This window comes from Columba livia, chromosome 16 (genome assembly GCF_036013475.1).
Source record: "Columba livia isolate bColLiv1 breed racing homer chromosome 16, bColLiv1.pat.W.v2, whole genome shotgun sequence".
Taxonomy (NCBI): domain Eukaryota; kingdom Metazoa; phylum Chordata; class Aves; order Columbiformes; family Columbidae; genus Columba; species Columba livia.
In genome coordinates, this window is record NC_088617.1 from 10,897,355 (window position 1) to 10,913,617 (window position 16,263).

Genomic DNA, 16,263 nt, shown 5'->3' on the forward strand with positions numbered 1-16,263 from the left:
TTTAAAGTAAAAGAAGGTAGATTCAGACTAGATGTAAGGAAGAAATGTTTTACACTGAGGGTGGTGAAACACTGGCCCATGTTGGCCAGAGAGGTGGTGGATGCCCCATCCCTGGAGACATCCCAGGCCAGGCTGGACGGGGCTCTGAGCAACCTGAGCTGGTGAAGATGTCCCTGCTCATGGCAGGGGGTTGGACGAGGTGAGCTTTGAAGGTCCCTTCCAAGCCAAATTATTCTACGATTCTAAGGGGTGTCTTGGAGCGGCGGCAATGTAAGCTCAAGCTGCTCGGCATTTTGCAGAACTTCCAGCTGCATTGATCTAAATTTATACAGGCTCTGATCCAACCCCTCAGACTGATGTACCCTGAGGTACCTCATGTCTTTCCACCCAGGTCAGCTGAGTGACTCTGAGTACTGGTGAGCCTTGAAGGACACCTGCTGTGTTCCCCCACTTTGCTAAACAGGGAAACGCTGCCCTTAGGCACTAGGTACTGGGGACAGGAGGTAGAAGAGAAATTTTCACCTTTAAAAAAAGGTTAAGCACCTCTGTAAGCACCTCTACATTTTGCATAGTAACAAAAGCCATGCACTCCCTAAACAGCAATCATCCTGCACACATCAAGTCAGTGGCCTCCATTTCAGTTTGGGAAACCTGTCAAACAAGGACTATCTCCATAAAAGAGTGCACAGCATATTGCTCCTGGCTGTATGGTATTGCCTCCCAGCATTACTGCCCACCTACTCCAGGAAATTAAAGTGTGAAAGACCCTGAAAGCAAGTCAAAACCAAAGGAAGATAAATATAAAAATAATAAATAGCACTTTTCTCTCCTATTATACTACTACAGCATGTGTACATACATAAAAATAGGTTTTATAGTATTGCCCCTCACATTTTATTTGGTTAGCAATCAACGTACTTTTCAGTATTATTTAGTATTTTTTAGTGGGAATTAGGAATGTCACCCATATTACAGATGTGGAGAGGAAAGCAGAATTGCCCTTGTGCTATCTGGTTTTATCTCATAGTGTACATATGAGGTCTACACATGAATCCACAGTGAAGAGAGATTTTCCAAGAGAGCAGGAATCCTACATTTGCCAAACATTCAATAGTCTCAGCCTCCTGGATCCCAGAGAAACTCATAGACATGATCTGGGACAACTCCAGTCATCTTTTGATGCTGACAACTCAGTTTTGCAATCACGATTCAGGATGGGTTGTGAAACCAAAGAAGGACTATCAAGCTAGTATTGGGAGCTTTTCTACTTGCTGCAAACTGCAGGATGCTGTTACACAGTCCGTGCCTCTTTGATATATGACACATGCTGCTGCCTGGGTGCCTACCTGCTAAAACTGGTTTGATTTGTCTTGTTTCTTTCTTGTCTGCATATGGTTTATGTCTATGTATGCTTTGCTAATCTGTCATGATGTCTTTTAAGTAGCCAATCTGTTTTTGTCCATGCTATTTTTGGTATGCTGTGGCTTATTGATACCTTGCAATGAAAACAATCCAAATTGCAGATGAGAAATACATTCCCTGCTTTTAGTTGTAATCAACTCTTTCAGCACAGAAGAGTTAAAATATTCATATACAACATAGAGCTCTCTACAGTCATTATATAAAAGCACTCCCAACTGAGCAAGTGATGAGAGAATGAATGCTTTGTTACAGTATTTATCTAAATGCATCAAAGTAATAGGCAAACCTGAGATTAAAACCTCTGAGGCAGAATCTGCAAATTGTACAATATTAAATCAATAATAACAATAACACATTTCAACACCCTTCAACAACAACAACAAAAGATTAACAACCCTGTGCTGAAGCCAAGAAGCTGAGACACAGGACCAGATCCCCAGGAAACAAATACCTTACCCAGGGCCCAGCTGGGCTGTGCTCGTTTATATCCCCTGAGAACGGGCATCAATTAACACACTTGGTAAATGTTATATGGCACAGGAAAAGATACTAAATTCTGCTTTTGTGATTTATCTACCAAACTGTCTTTCCTCAGTGTGATTTTTCCTGCTGTCCCACGGCCAGGAGATATGCAGCACCACATATGACTTGAGAAGAGAAAAATCATTAATCTTTAAGTGTGGCTTTAACATCTCTGAAGAGATCAGCCTTACCTCCATACAGGTGCCAACATACACGAGTTTATGCACCTCATACACATCCTTGTCCAGGCATGACCTGTGAGGGCCACAGATGATCTCTAACACTATGGGATGGCTTTTCACGGCTCTGAGCAGCTCACAGCATAGGCTGTCTTTGACCAGGATTAGATCACAGCTAATTAAACCTGAATAAAGCCCTGACCTCAGCTGTGGAGACTGCAGCTGCTGTGGGTTAACACAGTAGCAGGGAAGGGGGCTGATGATTGGGATGGTCCCAAGTGGCAAATGCTGAAGCACCTTGGTGGGCATGAGGGTCCCCTCTGGCTGCTGGTGGCCCACGTGTATGACAGGAATCAAATCAGGGTGACTGTGGGGACAGCAGGGCTTAGTGATAATTGTGGGTATCTCTGGAAAGTTTCCTCCTTCTCAAACGAGTAGTCGGTGTCAGATGCCTTTTCATGGGAGAAAAAAAGAGGAGTGTGTCTGATGCTGAGGAGGGTTTTCGTGGTGTTTAGAAGTGAAGCAGAGCCCTGGCCAGAGACCCAATAACACCAGAAGCAGGGGAAGCAAATGCCTTGCCTAGCCCTGCTTTTTGTGGGTTTTTCCAAGCTTTATCCACTTGAGCAGGCTGGTGCAAAGCCCTGGTGCTACATGTGAGGGAATAAGAACTTGTGTGGACAACCCCTATGGCTGGGAATGGGGACCACCAGCTGTGGGCGCCCTGGTGGCCCCGTACATGTGGTGGTGGCCCCGCAGAGCCCGTGTGCCACACGGCGAGTCCCATGCCGGGGTTGCCGGGTGGGAACAGCTTACACCAGCCCCTGTGGAAGAGGCTGCTAAGCTCTGGCCTCAGGAAATCCTGATTTCCAGGAATGAAAGTCTCTTTCATCTTACAGGCTGGTCCTTCCCAATGGTTTAAACTGAGAGGACCACATAATCCTGTTTTTATGTGGGAATGTTTGTAACCCAGGGACAATGTGTAGTCCCACTGCAATCACTTCAGAATTCTTGGAGGAGAATTAAGTAATGCTGTTATTTGTTATTACCAACAGAATAACTTGTAAGCAGTGTCCCAAAGGGCTGAGTAAGAAGGGGAGGATCACGCTGTCTCATGTAGCTCCCACTGGTCTTCCTCCTTCCTTTTATTTTAGAAAGTCAAGCAGGAATAAATGTTTAGATCTCCTGTTGTTATGATCTAAATATCTTCCCCATGATGCAAGTCTTTATCCCCCTCCAACTTTTCAAACCCAGAATTGCTTCTTCTGATTGCCAGAGCTAGAACTAAATATTAGTGACGGCATGTTTGGGACATCAGAATGAACATTTCACTCCTCACTAAGGAATAGTTGTGGATGAAAGAAGCAAAAAGTTGTCATTTCTGCAACACACAGGTACCATCTCACCATCAGTAATATCAGTGGATATTGTTTTGCTTAGGTAAAATAATTTCATTACGCTTAAGTATTTTTTTACTATTACTCTTATTTTTTTTACTGTCTTAATGAATTGAACCAAACAGTTCTTACCTTCTGGAGATATTACTGCAATGGAATAATTTCATCCCATTCACAAAGTGAGGTTTTGCAAGAATATTGGTTATTTTGCTTGCTGCCATCAAAAGCATAGCTGCAATAGAAACACTTAGGGCTTTCTGAATTCAGTGAGCCTGGTCCTGGGGGATGCTCTGGCCTGTCCCTGTGCCACTCCACATGCAGTCCCTCTGACCAGCCTTTGTCACTTGTCACAAATATCTCCAGGCACCTGTGCAAAGACTGTGGGTAAATCAGCTCTTCTGCCAGAGCAAGTGTTCCCAAGCCCAGAAGGAAAGCCCTGGCATCCTCCTCCTTCCCTGAGAAGAGCAGAAAACCTCAAACCCCCATCCTTACCAATGTTCCTGACTCAGATTTATTTTGAACGTCTTTTTTTTTTAGTTTGGTGGGTTTTGCCTTTTTCTTTCATTTTCTTTTTCCTTTTTTTTTTCTCTTTCTCTTTTTCTTTTCTTTTTCTTTACAGAGCAAACCCAGTGTCGCAGGACAGCCGGTTGTTCCCCAGGTCGGCTCCATCCCAGCTGGGGTTGCCGGGGAGAAGGAGCCGGTTCTTCAGCGATGGAGATGGGGCTGCTGACCTCTGCCGGCAGCGAGGGGTCCGGCTGGGAAAGCAACTGCAGCACCACAGCATCATCGCGGAAAACACGTCCTACAACTGAGATAGGGTGTCGTGGTAAGCGGGACGTGGCTCAGAAAGACACCAGGACCGAGAGGGTTTTGCTTGGGCTCCATGTTCTTGCTTTGAGGGAGCAGGTGGAAAGCCAGAGCTCTCAGGGAAAAACAGGAGAATGTAAGAGGCAGCAAGAAAAGGTCTTGGCAGGAGGGGTGAGAAAAAGAAACCGAGGCAGCTCTTGGTTCCCCTGCCACACCAAGCCCTCCTGATGCACTGCCCGACACTTCTGTCCTCCCAGCCACTCTGACCGCCCACACACACTCTCTGCAGTGCTTTGTACAAAACAAACACGGCTGGATTGCTGTGGAAAGTGCTCACTCAGCTGTTTAGCTGGCATCAGAGCTGGGTCTGCTCACACTAGCAGGTTTCTGTAAGTCATCCTAAAAGCAGAAAGCTGCCCCAAGCCATGCGCTGCCTGGTGCCGAGTGAGGCCGCTCACAAGAGACCAGGAACAGGCGGGTGCTGATCCCAGCTCTGCGTGGCAGATAATGAACAAGCCATCCAGGGTCAGCGCTGCTCTTAGAAAGCAAAACTCTGTGACAATACAAGGTGCAGACACTGAGAACATCCTTTGTACACCCGCTGCACCAGGTCTGAGGCAGGACAGCTCCTCTCTGGTTTGATGCACGAGGCCAAAGCAACAATTTCTCTCATAATGGACTTGAACTGCCAGGGAAGAAAATGGTTAAGTACTGCCAAATGTGTTTGTTACTTTCCTTATACAAACATTTTCCAGTTGCTCCCTTTGGGCAGCCTGAGTTAACTTCTGTAACATTTCTATACTGCATACAACACCGGAGTGGAAACTATTACTGTGCTTCCAGCTGGACGGGGGCTGCACATGCCAGTTATATCACATAGAAATGCTTCATTGAATTTGGCATATAGCAGGTCTCCTGCATCAACAGATGCAACAGATGATAACCAGAACCAGTTATGGAACCAACAGCTTAACTAGCCACACCATAAACAGTCCTGCTTTAATTTTTAAAAATATATTTAACTAATCACATTTTATACGGATGCACTATTCCTTCTCCTAACCTTTGCCATCGAACTCACATAGTATCTCACATCGTTCAGGGCACCAGTCTGGTCCACGGGTCCTCTCCTTTAGGCTGCTTGTCACTCCAGCTGCCTTATGTTTTCGTTTATATATCTATATGATTTTTCTGTTGAGAGTGTGCTACCAGGCCTCTTCTCTCCTCCCAGCAGAGAAGATCCCCGAGCCACTCCTGGTCTGTGGCTTTGCCCTCTCTGGCATCATTCATCTCCAAATGGGAACCCACAAACCTTTCACCTCATTGAAAAGCAGTACCTGGGTAAATATTTTTCTATGCTTATTGCTCAAGAGACTCTGGATGCCAATTTTACTTTCTGATTGCGTTGTTGCTGGTAAGGGAGAGAGCAGGAGGGCAGGGAGCACTTGCTTTGGCACTTGGCAGCTGCACCGGGGGCTGCAGCACCCACCGTTGTGCAGAGCCAGGGGGGAGACCAGGGTGGCCCAGGGATGTGGCAAACCTGCTGCTGGAGCACTTTGCAAGGGCAGCGCTCATCCACCTGCCTGCTCCTCTGCGTGAGATTTTATGTTGTGTTCATTTGGCTTAAAAAAAATGTTGATGGCTTAAATAAACGGCATACAATTTGTGACACGGGGGAGGGGGTGGGAGGGCTGGGGACAGGCAGGACTTGCGGGTGGCTGCGTGCAGGGGGAGCTCACGCTGCACTGTTGGCGCCCCAGCCGCTCGCCTCCCGGCAGATCGCATGTTTTTGCAATAAAAGTAATGCAATCCGTTGGGTAGCACTGGCCAGCGACTCGCAGGAACTACAAAAGCCTGAGCAAATACAACGGGCAAACAAAGATCCGCCTAACGCGGGTGTATGCCAGGCCCGCAGGTATGTGCCAGGCCATGTCATGCCCCATATTGTTAATTCCTGTTATTTTGGGGAGAGCGACTGGCCTCAGGGAGCCTGGGGCCCCTTCTGGTGTGCCCACAGAAACTGGGCACAAGCAGTGCCCGGTGACAGGGACCCTGCACGGGTGGGCTCCTGGCCACAGGACTCAGCAGCTTGCTTGGCTACGACTGTCGTTCTCACACAGATCGACAAGGTGAAAGCTGAAAGTCCACAGGATGATCTGCATTTATATTTTCTTCTTTCCTTCACGTTTCAAAACAAAACGAAAATTCAGTTTCAAAGACAAGCAGCTTAAACCTTTCCTTGAGCACGGAGGAATATCTCCACATGGACATGCCTCCATGCCACCTCAGCACGAGTATGAGATGATTCTTTGCTGGGTTTTCTCTTCACCTATTTTAACAAGGGTTGTTAAGTTACCACTTTCTCTGGGACAAACATGGCCTTGTTCACTCAGAAATAGTTTCTTAGGGTTGGCAGATACATCAGATAAATGCTCAAGAGGACTCTTACAAACTACTCCCTGAGATAATAAAATAATAGCAACAAGGATCAGTTATCTTTTTCAATACCTTTCCAACACATCCATTAGAAGAATAACTGCTAGGGTGCTGATCTAGCATTTCCAAATTATTAACATTCCTATTTTAGCATCACAGGAGCTTAATTGCTGAGCAAGTATAAACAAGGAGTTCCAGTTACAAAATTCTCTCATACACACAGGATTCTTCATTTTTTTTAATTACTTTTTATTGCCTTCATTTTGCAAATGGCAAAAATACAATGGCTTCCATTATAAAGTTATGCACTGCAGTTCACTACATGGAACATTTTGTGATAGTTTTCATGTAGTCTCCAGCAGATCTCTGATCTGCTGTGTGACAACACTTTATAAATCCTTGCTCTGTTTTAAGCATTTGCAATATCTCACCACAACACATTGGGTGAACCCATATTCAAGGTTTGCTGCACAAGAGTGTCTTTGCTTGCTCATTTCTTGAGATTATCTCCGTTTCCCAGCCTGAGCTGATCCTAACCCACTCCACCCCGTCCCAGCACACACAAAGATTATTCCAAGCCCGGGGCAGAGGAAGGAGCTGGATACGCCCCATATGAGCCATATGAACCATGCTCTGTGCCCGCAGGATGGCAATGCCAGCTTTGTGGTGGGGACAAGTGCACAGGGACAAGTCTCTGTGCTCAGCTCTGCCCCGCTGAAGCCATATCTCATTTCTCCTCTCAGAAGCTTTTGGTTTCCTGCTGTGCTGAATGGCAGGGGCTGAAAGTGGATCTTGTTTTCAAACTCAGCCTGAGCAAGGCAGTTCCCCTGATCCGCTAATTTATTGCTCTCCAGAGGTGCCAGCGACATGAAGCCCAGGCCGTGTCAGGCTGCTGCCGTGGGCTGTAACAACCCCAACCACCCCTGCCACCGCTCAGCACCGTGTCCAGGATGAGGGGGCCATCCTGGCTGCTTTTCCCTGTAACCACACGTCTGGCAGGGGAGAAAAAGGGGGCAGATCTCAGCAGCAGCCGCGGTGCAGCCTTCTGCACTGAAGACACTGCCCTGTCCCCACTGCACCCACCCGTGGACCATCCTCTTCCCTCCATCCCCCACAAATACCTCCAGCCCCAGCAAAAAACATCACAAAACCCTTTGCTCTCAAACATGCTGAGCTTCCTCTCTACTTCTTTTTCTCCCCATTTCCAAAACCCTGCATAACTTTGTGTCAGGCTTCTCCTTACCCTTAGATCTCAGTCTCACCCATGCCTGCTTCTGCTGCCTCTGCTGCCCATGCTGTATTTCTCTCTGTTTTCTCACTATTCCAGTTGCCTGGAATAACCTTCTTATCAAAATGCAACAAGCTGTCTCCAGGTCCTTTACAAACCATATGAATATCCACCTGTTCCCTTGACAGTAACCATATGCCTCTCTGAATTTGTTCTGGAGCGTGGGAGGCTGCTTCGCACTATTTGGGCAACATCCAGCTCCTACGGAAATCAAGGAAAAACTTCCCATTGATTCCATGGCACTTGTACCAAAGCCTCAGAATGTAAATTTAATGGGATGTTTTCCGCATGTCTCGATTACTGCAGCACATCACACACATTAAGGACTCTATTGGACAGCCAAAAATTATTATCACTTAATTGCAATGATATAAAACCAGCCAAAGAGATAACACTAGGATTATCATCTCAGAAGGATAGCATAAAATCACTGTCTGTATAAAGTCCCTTTACATGGGAGTGTTTAAAACACAACATGCAGGGAATTATAGGCACCTAATGATATAGATGTCAGCTGGGGACAAATCCTCCCAAGTGTAGCTCTCCTCACTGATTTGAGTGCAGAAGCTATCTCTGTATCAAAAGAAATCTGTCAACACTATTTGTGCAGAATCGTAAACATAATAGATCTTGCCAACTCCTCTGTGAACTGGCTATTTATTGCACTCCTCTCCAAGGGTTTTTGATACCGGAGCTGGAGGCTGCAAACATAAATACTGAAATGATGTGTTGCATATGCCGTAGCTTAATTTAGTGTGTTTGATTTGAGGCTTAGCTTTGGAAGGCCCTCAGCATCTAGCCTACAGGCCTTCCTGCACAGCCTGAGAGATACCACAGCTATCCCAACAAACCACACATCAGCCTCCTTTACACCCGCCTGAGTCAAAATGACGGTGTGTGCGTGCGAAAACAGCTGGACTGTGTATGTCCCCAGCCAGCACCTGACCAGCACCAAGGACAAACATAAAAAACCCAACCCAGAACCACGTCCTGGCAGCAGAGAAGGTGGGTAAAACATGTGCCACCCTCATCACCTACAGACTTCACACCACGGGAGTCTGTCTGTGATGCAAGAGCCATGATCAGGACCTCACTTCAACCCCAACATCAGGCCTGGCTACTGACTTGATGTACTGAGAACTAGACCCAGGCAAAACCTTTTTGTTCACTAAAAGTGCTATTTCTGTCATTTCAAACAAAAGAAACCTCTCCAAGGCAAGTTTCTCACATCCAGGGAGATGATTCCCTTTCCCTGTAGGTCAGTGGATGAGCAGGGGAGATCCAGCCTCAGAGTTCTGGGGGGATGTTCAGACCAACCTTCTATCATCAGCCTTAATGACCATTTAAAGATGTGATTTAGTACAAGTGTTCCAACAGGAGCTGTTGGGACTCCTGGAAAAGGCACAGATAATCTTATGAGAGATGTGATTTCTAAGGTGCAGGGATTTTGTTTGTTGGTTCATTTGGTTTCAAAACAGAACAGCAAAGACGGGAACTGAATGCAACTTTCCTGCATCTCTCTTACCTTGAACTTAGAAGACAAGAACATGTTGGCACCTCCACCTGCAGGTTGGTGGTTCCCCATGCCGGACATAAATTTTTGTTATTTTTTTTCTTGTAGAAGATTCTGCATGAAAAATCTTGCCTCAAACAACCAACAAATTTCAACAAGAACAGAAATACTAGCTTTCTGGTTCCAGTGAGAAAATAAACCTATTGACTCTAGTTTTATTTGAAAAGCTCTTTTTACTCTCCCCTTCCCCCACAGTTTTTCATTGCTGCTCAAAACCTGATTATAATGAGTTACAAAGCCTAGCTGATGCATCACAGAAACAACCTTTCTGTGTGCTTTATGCAATGCACTGCCTCTGTCCATGCCTGCAGTCACCTTTGCCTCAAGCGCACCGATTTTTGTAGCGTATTCAGAAGTGAGATCCATGTTGTAGGAGGACGGAGCACCTGCTGCAGCCAGGGCTGCCATGCAAACACGAGGCAATATTCCCATATATGTTACAATGCTCACGAGAACTCATAGGAAGGACTTCATATGAAGATGTTGTGTCTACTTACATGATGCATCCAGCTGTAAGTTACACATCAGTTAAGGAAACTGAGAAGGGCGACCCAAGTTGAACTTGTCCTTATATCCCTTGGGATCCAGCAAAGTGAAGGTCTGCTTGATAAACCTGAAAGAACAGATAATTTCATCCATTTTGGGGGGAATCAGTCTATATACTTCTTGAAGTGCCATTCTTTTCATGTGAAACACTTCTATGCTTTTTGCTACTGCTGTCTGGCATCTTCTTAGCTTGAAAAGCAGGGAGAGATTTCAGCACAGCAGAGGGACATTACCTGAACGAGGCACAGGGAGTTCATGTTGCCCAGTGCTTTTAGAAGTTGCTTATGAGTTTGGGTGCTCAGTCTGACACATCCGAGGCTGTGTGTGTGTAAGGTAAAGACAGGATGCACTGTTTTGGATAAGACAAGAAGTGACTTGAACTTTCATTGCAACTGAGATCAAATCTGACAGCACATTTAAACATATAGTTAATTTATAAGGAAAAAAACCAGACAAAACAGAAGTTGACGTTATTGTAATATTTTCTGTAGGCATGAGGGAGAATCAAACACTCCCACCAAAGCAGATGGTACTGAAGTTTAGCTATGTGATAGTTAAACCTTCACCTCTAATAGTCGGGGATGTCTGCACTTCTGTGCCTGAAAAGCACAGACCAGTCAGGAGAAATGCCAGCTGGCCTGTGCACTGCACACAACTGGCTTGTGCATCTGCGCTGAACAAATAATTATTGACTCGGCTTCTGCAGCACTTTCAAGGGAAATTATTAACCACACTAGAAAAGTCAGTGAGGCAGATTCATACACAGGGCTGAGTTTTCCTCTGAATCTGTCCTGTTCCCCATCCCGTTCAGCACATCAGTTCATTCAGCACATCAAAAACTGCCAAATTTTGCCAATTATTCATTTTATGCACATATATACTTATGAACATACAAGTATATAAACCTTGCCTCTAGCTGTAATAAAGTAGTTAAGCAGAATGAAAGCCATCATTACTATAACATGAGATTCACTATAAAATTCTGAAAAGGGATGTATAATACCTCAAATACAGTGTTTATTATTTCTTTTGAGTGAAATAAGGCATCTCTGGTGTTTCTAAAACAGAACAAATTAAGAGATTTATCTTAAGTAATTGGTGCAATTGGTTACTTAAAACATAGTCTAATGCAGATTGATTTACTTGTTTTCTCTGGCAATTTCCAAGTTACAAAAGCCTGGTTGCTATTTCGCATTTTTTTTAGAGATATCCATTACTTTCTCATCTACACTGGATCTTCCTGAAAGTCCAAAATATTAGATCTAAAATAATGAGCCTCCCAAAGATTTCCTGTAATCAGTTCAGTCCTGCCTGTGGTCACAGCATGGGACTGGGAGCCAGGAATTCTTAAAGTCTTAATCAGAGCTCTGCCAGTAATTCCCTGAATTGCATTTAGTTCAAATCTTTCAAGTCGTGCTCAATTTTGAGCCCCAGCAGTCTTACGGAAGACATTGGGACTGAAACTGAGCCCCAGAGGAATAAGCACAGATTTTGCCACTGACCTGACTGGGCTCGGGATTTACACACAGGTCTAGTTTGGAGGCGTTTTGCTTTGTGAACAAAAGGGCTGCTCTCTGCCAGCTCCTGCAATGGCTTCAGCAACACTGGCATTCCCCAGGATGCTGAGCTTCATCTTTCTGCTGCAAAAATGAACTGCTAGCCCCCTGCACCTTCGTAAAGCCTCTTAATTTATAAAATACTGGAGGAGTTTGCCATTTCCTAAGATGTAAAATGTCTACAAACTGTTGATGCCTTCACCATTTTTTAAAAATAAATTATTTTAAGCACAAAAGCAGAAGGTTTCACAGACTAATTGTCTTTTGGTCCTGGATTTTCACTTTAAATGAAGTCTCTGCTGTCCAGTCACACAGGGCACACCATGGTTCCTCTCCCTTTTAAAACTCTCACTATTTTCCTTCCATTGCTGTTTCCCTATTTTTATTCCCTGGAAATACTCCTGACAGCCAAAGGGCTGTTCCTGGGTTCAGACCACATGAAGAAGCATCAGCTCCAAAGAAGATTTTCAAAGACAGGGAATTATCTTCCCCCATGCAAAGGCAGATCTGTGAGGCCAGCCCAGGCACACTGTAACATTCACAATCAGATCCTGGACCCACAGAGCGCAGAGGAGCCGCATCCTCCCTCTCCTGGTCCAGAGATAGTGCATAGCATCTAAATCTCACTCCCTGAACTCGGGTTTAGGATTTGTTCAGTGCCTCCAAGTAGGATGCCGATGCCACTGTCAACAGATCTAAAATTGAGGTCCCCTACAAACCTGTGTGTAGCATCAAACCAGCAGACAAACACTTGGGGTGGATTGTGTGTGAACACACTGACAACTCTGCAGCCTTTGCATTGTACAATTCCGTCCATTCCCAGTGTCTGAGGATGGGTGGCAAAGAGAAGGCATTTAACAAGAAGAAAAAGACATTAAACATCAAACATCCCTTTGCTTCTGACAATTAATTGAGAAGAAAACCTCATAATCAGTTGCAGATTTGTCTCTGTGTAGTTAGCGTGACTCCGCTCAATTATCACACTGGAGTCCAGAGCAAGGAGTTTGGTTCTCATCTTTGTGTCGCTTGAGGATGGGGAGGCAGCAGACAGAGCCAAAAGGTTAAAGGTGGCAGGAGGAGGTCGCCAAGGATGTCACTGTTTCTGTGTAAGCCATAAATAATAGAAACCAGTGTGGTCTTTGCTTTAAAGCCCAGCGTCAGGAGGTAACTGCCCCAGCCACACATCACCCCTTCCCTGCACAGCTGAGTTTGCAAAGACTTATTTCCAAGGTAACCTGGCTGATTTTGGATGGCATGGTTGGGGCAGTCATAGCATCCTTAGAAGGACGTGCTCTCTGCCAGGGGCATGCTCTTCTCCCTCAAGCATAGCCAGAGTCAATCTCATGGGGTGTTTCACCACTGCCCTCAGTTCAGTTGTGCCTCACACAGCCCAACAGAGACATTAAGGAAACTATGATGCTGAAATTGAAGCTTGTTAATTCCCCCGTCTTAACATTCCTGCAGATTCCTGCAGCTGCAGTCTCAGCCCACTGTTAATATTTCACAGCACAGACTGACCAAGCACAGCCCTGCATCACTCAGCACTGGATAAAACCAATCAGCTGATCAGAGATACTTAAACCTAATCGAACTTGCCCCTAGAGTGAAATAAAAGTGTCTCCTGACCTTCCTCCCATGTGAATTTGTTCCTTTAATTTCCAGTATTAACTGCATCCAAAAAGGTGACCCTGGTGCACACAGAAATTAGTGGCATTGGAAATGATTCAGGAGGGCGCTGGACCTGGGCTGAGAAGCAGCAGGAACCAGCGGTGCTGAGCTCTTCCAGGGCAGATTCTGAAGAGACGTGGCAGGATGACAAGCAACAGAAGAAAGGCAGATGTGCCCTGCCCTCCCTGACACCCTGGCACATCCCTCAGTCTATAGATTACATATGCTATCACCTGAAAGCAAAAAAAAAACCCATAACTAACTTCCTAAAAGTAAGCATACAGATGTGCTAATCTCTTAGGACAGCACATACATAAAAGCAAAGTGTTTATACAAATGATACCCCTCATTTCAAGGCTGAATTTAATCATCAAAGGAGAAAAAACACATTTTGTTTGGTCTTTTACTAGTCAAAAATGGCTGGTATTTAATAAGCCCTGGAGCCAGATCTCAGTAGGACAGTCTTTTTATGGGCCTGAGGCACCTATCATACCATCCCTTTCTACATACAGCCACTGACCTATGTCCAGCTGATTTGAATTTACTTCCTAAATCTGATGCTTCACCCAGTTAGATCAAAAAAATAAAAAGAGAAATGTGGCATTTCTAGACCACAGTTCTTGGTGTCACTACACATTACTGATAATTTAGGAATGCTACAGAACATCTCAAGTTTAAAGTACTTTCATGGTTCCAATGGAGAGCTAAAACAGATGGAGTTTCAGTGTGACCTTTCAACCTACCAGACACTGTTGACCCAGATTATAGTTCAACAAAGCTGCTCCTGGACTCATATTACATTTTGGGAGAAAGAACAGGGTTACAGTGAGAATGGATACACTGCTCAGGGGCAGCTCGGAGGGCTGGCTCTGAGAGCCCCAGGATGGGAACGGCACATCAGTGCTCCTGGTGCAGATGTCTTTGTGCCAAGGCTGGTGCTCGGTGCTTGGAAAGAGCCTTTGCTACCTGCTGTAAAATGCTGGAAAAGCGATTCAGGAATGGGAGAAATCAAGGCTGAGAGATCTCACTGGGAAATCAAGCAGAAGGCCGAAAATCAGTAAAAAGGGAGAAGCCATTTGAAAACCCACTTTTTCCAAGTTCAGGCTTCACACTAGAAAGCTGGAGCTGCAGACTTTCTGGTGGTGTTCAAGACAGGCCAGGTTTTATCACAGAGGTGGTAAAATTTCAGAGATGGGTAAAGATATTGCTTCAGCTTGGTGTCAGGGGTTGGGCAGCCCCCAAAGTAATGTGCCCACCCAGGCTCCGTCCCAGTCAGCCGGGCTCGTCTGTCTGAGCTGAGCCAGTTGGGAACTGGAGGAGGATCGTAAACCGCCAAGCGCTGTGGCATCCTATTGAAATTGGTGAAGTTCCTGTCCATGTGCTATTATTTTAGACATTACAGTGCTAAGAATAGTGCTTGTGTTTTATTTTTTTTAGCAAGCTTGTTGTCTTCAGGAGCTCTGAAAATATAAAGGGTTCCATAAGTGCTAAGAACAAGCTTGTGAAATATTCTCACTGGAATACAAAACCACTTCAAAACACTGTATGTTACATTTCCCGATGAACTCAACAATAGACTATGCAGACCATTTTGCTAAAACACTGGACTTATTTTACTTAAAATTTATTTTACTATAAGAAAATCTAGGAAAACGCCCCCATGATACCCAGCTATTTTTTTCTCTATTCCAGATGGCAGCAAGAAATCTGGACTCTCACAAAGTGTTTCCAAAATGCTATCACCATGCCAAAAGCCTCTTCAATTTCTTTGCCCCCCACAATAAAATGTTCACAATCCAAACCTTAATTATCTCCGCTTGTAACAAAACCAGAAAAACAACCTTTATGTCCTTCAAGTGGAGATCAGCTGCACGAGAAGGGCCAGGCTCATCTTAATCCTCAAAAGACTGACATGTGTCCTAATTGTGAAATCTGTACAGCGTTTTTCAAAGCAGCTTTCAGTAACTGCTGCCCACGTCTGTTGCTGTTTGTTAGAACTTTTGCCCCATGAACTGACAGAGTCACTGGTGGGGGCAGCTCCTCATCTCTCCTGTCCAGGCAAAAGTAAAACCTGAGGTACCCGATGGGGAATTTCCCAATACATCATCCCAGGAGTGCTTGATGCTGAACAAGTAGGAGCTTATCACCGGGTCACTGTTCTGTAACTGAAATAGGATGATGATGTGCTGGTAACTTGCCAACATTTTGTCTTGCAACATTTTACAGATTATACCCTATGATAAAGGTGCTGCATTTAATGAGTTTTGTCAACTTGGTTATCGTTTTCACATCGCGCGTAGCAACTTTTGGGCTAGACTTAGCAGTTAAGCAGCCTCTTTCATCCAAATATTTCAAAGTGATTTGTCCACATTAATCAAGTTTCAAAGCTGCCTTGTGAAATACCTTTTTAGGCTCCTGAAGAGCATTAGGGTTGGCTGCAGCAATCCCGACTGAAGCTCTGGCCAGAGGAGCCCCAGCCGCCCTACCTGGTGGGATCACAGGGGTAATGCTTCCCCGGAGGATGCTCAGCAACCCTGACATGTGCTGCAAGGGCACTCACAGGTACTATTATTAATAGGTCTGAATGTATTTTTGTTTGCTGAATTTTGAACCTGCCTAAACTTTCAGCATTCACAGTGTCTCCTAGCAGAGATTTTAAGGGTTAAATGTAGAGCGTGTTAAGAATATCCTTTTCCTTACTCTGAATCTGGCATCCACTCCTTTCATTTTGATACCCACTTACTGCTTTCTTGGAAGAGACATCCTCTCACCACCTTCTCTGTGCCACCCAGGCTTTGGATATATCTATCTTTTTCCCATATTTTCTTCTTGAAACAGAAATACCAGACACACAGCGGTGTTTCAACACCTG

General features: G+C 45.1%; 1 long non-coding RNA gene across 5 annotated transcripts in view; it reads right to left on the reverse strand.

Moving 5' to 3' along the window:
* The window catches only part of LOC110356708 (uncharacterized), a 279,999-nt gene that overhangs the window by 89,944 nt on the left and 173,792 nt on the right, over positions 1–16,263 (reverse strand). For all 5 annotated transcript variants that reach the window (XR_010466631.1, XR_010466627.1, XR_010466630.1 and 2 more), the window contains one exon: positions 10,119–10,234. This is a non-coding gene — a long non-coding RNA (uncharacterized LOC110356708). The remainder of the gene's footprint in view (positions 1–10,118; positions 10,235–16,263) is intronic.